Source organism: Curcuma longa, chromosome 11 (assembly GCF_044706935.1).
Source record: "Curcuma longa cultivar G26 ecotype Majalengka, Jawa Barat chromosome 11, ITB_CL_G26_1.1, whole genome shotgun sequence".
Lineage (NCBI taxonomy): Eukaryota > Viridiplantae > Streptophyta > Magnoliopsida > Zingiberales > Zingiberaceae > Curcuma > Curcuma longa.
This window is the reverse complement of record NC_133871.1, coordinates 8,221,817-8,227,920: the sequence shown is the minus strand read 5'-3', so window position 1 is coordinate 8,227,920 and position 6,104 is coordinate 8,221,817. Positions and strand designations below refer to the sequence as shown.

The window sequence follows — 6,104 nt, the reverse complement described above, 5'->3', positions numbered from 1 at the left end:
TGCCATAATTCCAGCCCTACAACAATGTAGTCTTGTGACAAAAATAGTAGTAGCCATGTATAACTACATACATCCCATGGCCAATGTTTGTCTTTCATACTCGTCCTCAAGTATCACTTTCATACTTTCTGAGTACCTCTACAAGTATCACTTCAATACTCTGAGGACCACCGTTCCACGGTGACGAGGACACAAGATATTGGCCCGACTGCGTACAAGTCATCTATTAATGACGACAGACCCATAACATTGGAAATTACAATCGTCATCATGCACCATGATGTCATGATCAAGTAATAATAACTAATATCAACATGCATAGACAATAGGTATTAATTGCTAGATAACCAAAGGTTCATACGAGTAATAATATAGAGATTTATAAGGTCAACCGAATTAAGGACAAGCAAGAGATAGTCCTAAGTATAACCAAGGTATCCAGATAACAAGAAATAGGAGTATGATCAAGGTGTCTAATCAACAATAACAGAGGATAGCATGCACTAGAAAAGGAAATAACCTGTACTGACCAAGTACAAGGATTATCCACCTGATTGACGAATAGTTGCAATAAAACCCTATAAAATCCTCCGTATATAGCAGGATCAACAGATCAAGATCCTGCAATTAAAAATAAACATCTTCTAAATATTATATTTAATTTTCAATAAAATAAACCCTAGTCGATTTTAAAGATAATCTAACCCAATTAAACTCCAATTAACTCAATTTAACATGACTTGGTTATTTTAATTAAGCTAACCTCATTCCAAATTAACCTAATCCCACGCCTAACGAGATATCATATCAAACACCCAATAAAGCATAAGACCCCATAACCAGATTATAATCCTAGGGTTGGAATCCACCATAAGTGGTGCAACCAATCAAATCGAGAAGATGCGAACAAGATCTAAGATAAAAATAAGAAACGAAGGATACCTAGCAGCCTTCCAGCCGACCCTTCGTCGCCTCGGGCCGTGATCGAAGACCGGAGAGAAAGAATGAAGGAGCGCAATGAATCTAAGGAATAAATAGAAGAGACCAGAGGGGCGGCGACTCTGGATTACTTGTCTTCTCCACGCGGTAAGGAAGGCTGAGAAGTGAAGGCTATCGGGCGACGGTCGAGCGTGAATTGGGGAAATGAAGGGCACGACGACGGTGTCGGGCAGAGGAGGGGTAGAGCGGCGGCGGCTGTGCAGCGTCGATCGGGGCAGTGCTAGCTCCACGCAACAGGCGCCGAGCGGTGCTAATTCGAAGTGACATCAGTTAGACGGCAGCGGAGGTGGCGTCAATTGAAGGAGGAGGGAGGTGTTCCGGCGTCGGTGGTGTTGGCTCCAAGCTGCTCCGACTGCGGATTGCAGGGGCACACAGGGAAGGAGACGCGGCGCGGGGCAGGGGAAAATCACGAGGAGGAAGAGAGGAACAACGGTTTAGGGTTTCGGCCGCCACCTTTATAGCCCTTCCTTTGCGACAATCCTGGCGTCGAACGCGGGCGTTGGCGTCGCGGGTCGCGTGGAGGAGTAGGGACGAAGGCGGGGTCAAGCGGCGGAATATATATATATATATATATATATATATATATATATATATATATATATATATATATGTGATTGTTATCCTGAGCGCTTGTTCATGAGCGACTCGTGAGCGACACCTACGTGGCAACGCTGACGTGGCTGGGAATTCTCTCCGCGCGCGTGGGGCGAAAAATTAAAACCCAAAACCTTTTCTCGCGATTCCGCTTCGTCCTCTCCCTCTGCTCGCCGCGCTCTTCTCCTCTGCTCACCACGCACTCTTCTCCTTTGTACTTCCTCCTCTCCCATGCACTCTTCTCCCTCTGCTCGCCGCCATCCACGCACTCTTCGCTCGCCGCCAGCCACTCACGCTTCGCTCGCCACCGTGCCCTCTTCTCCCTCTGCTCGCCGCCAGCCATTGTCAGAGGAGGCTTGAGAGCATGTCCTCTGAATACATGGTCCATTGTGGTTGGCTCGGGTTAGACACGAGTGGACCAGGTGATCAGATTGTATGAGAATCGAATTCACTTCAGTGTAATCGGTGGGTGGATCGATTAACCAATGGATAAGATGGTTAGTCGATCACCGGATCGATTACAGAGCTTTCTGTAACCCATAATAATCGATTGCTTGATCGATTATGAACAAGTGCAATCGATCACTTGATCGATTACAGGGTTTTCTGAGAAAACAGGTTACGACATTTAATCGATCACGTGGTCGATTATATATAGTCTTAATCGATCGTCTGATCGATCTTACCACATCAGTCAACTGAGTAGAAGATACCAGTCGACTGAACATAGCTCAGTCGATTGTAATGGAACTCCAGTCGAGTCTGTTTCGCCTCTGTTCCATTTCAGTCGACTGTATTTACAATGCAGTCAACTAGGATGAGGTTTTTGGCAAACAGGCAAAGGTATATCAGGTCAGTCGACTGGTATTATATTATAGTCGAGTCAAATTCATTTTTGTTCGGGGTCATTTGACTGGCGTTAAATCCTAGTCGACTGTAGTTGGTTATGTGGCGCAGGTTTACCATCTCAGTCGACTGGAACGAAAGTCCAGTCGAGTCCAGTTTGCTTCTGGTCCGGGTCAGTCGACTGGAATTAAAAATTAGTTGAGTCCAAGTGGTTCTGTGTTGAAGAATGGCAGAAGTAATCGACAGAAATGAAGTTCAGTCGACTGCATTTCTGATTCAGTCGACTGAGATGAGTTCAGTCAGCTGATAACCAGTATTAGTTGAGTGAAACACCAAAAGAGTTAACATAGAGTTTCAATATAACGCCGAAAGAGTTAATGTCGAATCCATTTCAGTTCAGTCGACTGACATGACACACTCAATTTTGTGAGCTTTAAGTTTAGATCAAATATGCCAATTTATAAACAAGTTTAAGTTTCATTTGATACGTTTATGACAAAATATATAGATAGTGCTAAGATGATATATTTCAACAACAACATAACAATAATATATTTCAACAACAACATAACTAAAGATTATATATTGCAACAACAACATAACTAAAAGTTATATATACTTTTATCACACTTTATAGGGTGTTTAGTTTAGAACAAGTTATACACACACATTAAACACACATTAACACATTTTTTAAAGATCTGAAAACCTTAAGCTGCTTCGTTTTACATTTGTAAGATTTGTTCCTCCTCAAACAATTCATTGCCCCTTAGGAACTCAAACTCCTAATCAGGAGCCTCAAGTAGTATACCATCTCCAAGCCCATCAACTAAAAGAGAGCTAACATTGCTCCCAGCAGTAATCACAAGATCATCTCTGTCAAATGGAGGAGCAGAATGAAAAATAGAAAACAATTACAAGTTACAAAATTCACTCTAGTATCATTGAAGTCTCAGTTTAACCTAACCTATCAAACAGCAAGATGAACAATTCGCATGATTTGTCCCAATTCCCATTGCTTGACCATACTTCTTGCATTTCTCAACCAATGGATTGAAGACCTGAGATGGAAAATGAACTGACATTTGTGAACAACAATTGTAGTGTAAAAAAAACTTGCATATGGAAACACTGGTTGCACACAAAGGGCACTTCAGCAGACCATAAAATAGTGATGAAGACAAAAAGCATATGGAAACACTGGTTGCACACAAAGGGCACTTACTGGACACTTGTTTGCCATCTTTTCAAACTCCCAAAAAGTATACTTTCTAGAACCACCAATTGTTAGTCTGGTAGCATACATGCAAAATAAAAAAACCAAAGTTCAAATTGCTGTTATGCAGCTAACCTTCCACTCATGAAAAATGTGGCCTTGTCATCTGCAACCCACTTAGCAAGACAGCACCAGCAGGAACAGAAGCACTAATAGGGGAAATGATCTAACATATAGCTGAAACATTTTAGAAAGGAAAGATTTAGCAACCCCTATTTCATACTAACGAACAAATCTAAAATGCAGACCAACTTTCAGTTCAGTAAGTTATACCAACAATCTATGGAAGCATTATATACTAAACAAGATGCTGAAACAATCTATGCAAATTGCACAAGATGCTGAAACAAAAAATGACCACACTAAACAATCTATGTAAGCATTATACTTGGCTCGACCACTTGTTACTTGGAAACTTGCCTCGAACATTTTGGCCCCAAAGACACTCTTAACCTGAATATCATGGTAAAGAAACACAATAGTAAACTGGAGATCATAGGTAAAGTATCAATTTACACCTAACCTTGACATTTACTTCCATCCGTGTTCTACCCAATTCCTTGATTGTAAAAGCTATTTGCAGCTAAGAAAATAAGAAACTATCAGAACCATTAGAGCAAGTCATACTGCCAAGGGCTACTACTCTGATGGATGCAGTAAGCAATGAAAAGCAACAAGATGAATAATAATCAACCCTTGGTTTGATAGAGTTCTGTTTAGCAGGACATGAATTGAACAACACACATTGACAAAAGTTTCTGGTTAGCAGGACATAAATTGCACAATACACATTGCCAATGAATCATCTAAACACTTTTTCTTGAAGAAATTTATGAATCTATGGCCTATAATAGTTATGGTGCACACTTGAAGAGCTATGTCTTTGTATCATGTTCTTTTCTTTTGACAATCTCAGTAGTATGTGCATCACTGCCACTGTTTGACAGTCTTTGTCTTTGTATCATGTTCTTATCTATGGCCTATACTATAATGATGTTCTACATGTACAAATGCCGAAATCCACTCTTCCTTTTCCAATGCATATTTTCCCCCCATATTATCTTATTATGTTTTCATGCATTCGATGATAGAAGTTTTTTAGACTTTTAATAGGAAACAAAACATTGGGCACTTTCTGGTTAACATCGATCTGTTTGAGTGAGCTAACAATGATATATACCAACATCAAATGTCCTAACCAACTAAACTAAAGTCAAAATTCTCTCAAAGTCAAAATTCTAAAACTTTTTTCCTTTAAGAATATCAAAAACTAAACTTTCATTGCAAAATGGAATCATACAAATCAGTTTTAGCTTTGAGAAAAACCAATATGTTATGACCTTCTCAGATTGAGAAAACAGCAAAACTAATTCCTAAATTCACACTTCGTTGTGATTTGTGTACTTTCTGCCGGATTGCCAGCACCTTCCGGGCCACTGCCTGCCATATCATCTGAACTGCATCATCCTTCTTAGAAGGGTACTTCTACTCGAAGTAGCCTTCAACTTCCTTCAACCTTTTCCACATCGGGTTCCAATCCCTGACGATAATTGACCTCCCTGAAAGGAAAAGAGATTTCAGATAACTAACGATAATTGATTGCTAAATTACAAACAAAAACAAATTTATTTACTAGGACTACATGATTGTCAATAAACAGCATTGAATTATTTTTCAAGAACAGATCTTTTAAGAAACAGGTGAGATCAAAACACTTACACCTTTCTCAAATGCACCCAATTGAAAGTGCAATAACAGTAGACATCAAACATATTTTTTATACCTGCACTTCACCACTTTCTCCAATGGAAAAGAGCAACAGGTCCCTCAAGCATTCCACGAGTATACCTAGCAGATTTACCTCTGGCACAAGCCGTGTCATCAATGGAGTCACTGTGAATTTTTGCACAGAGAAAGTTGATAGCAGTGGATATTTAGAGAGTACAGTATCATTGCCTTCTTTGGTCATTTCATGTAAAGCAAAAGGATAATATCTGATGAAGACTTTAGCAAATTCATACTTGAAAGCAGGTTCCTCAAGTAACTTTAGAAGCAATGCATGGAGTTTTTTCATAACATCCTGGTGCAAAAACCTCCCAGCCCTCACAAGAACATCCAACAAACCTGTAAGAAAATGCCCCAGATCAGCATACATAGCTTCAGAACCTGTAAGAAAATTATGTATGAGATTGGCATAATAGAAAAATGGCAACATGATGAGCTAATTTGACAAACCTGTTATGCATAACAAAATTCCACCAAGTGACATCCACCCTCCCCTTTGAGTCTTCTTTAAAAAGTTATACATATAAAATGGAGAAAGGGCTCGACTTAAATATAAATTCATACTACTAACCTTCAGCTGTGAATGAATAGTTTCAAGAACATC

The 6,104-nt window shown here is 39.8% G+C and overlaps 1 long non-coding RNA gene across 1 annotated transcript; it reads right to left on the bottom strand.

Moving 5' to 3' along the window:
- Positions 1 to 5,121: 5,121 nt before the first annotated feature.
- On the bottom strand, positions 5,122 to 6,104 carry LOC141837862 (uncharacterized). Its single transcript, XR_012602588.1, has 4 exons — positions 5,951 to 6,104; positions 5,737 to 5,881; positions 5,499 to 5,608; positions 5,122 to 5,274 (listed from the first exon to the last, which is right to left on the bottom strand). It is a non-coding gene; the product is annotated as an uncharacterized LOC141837862 (long non-coding RNA).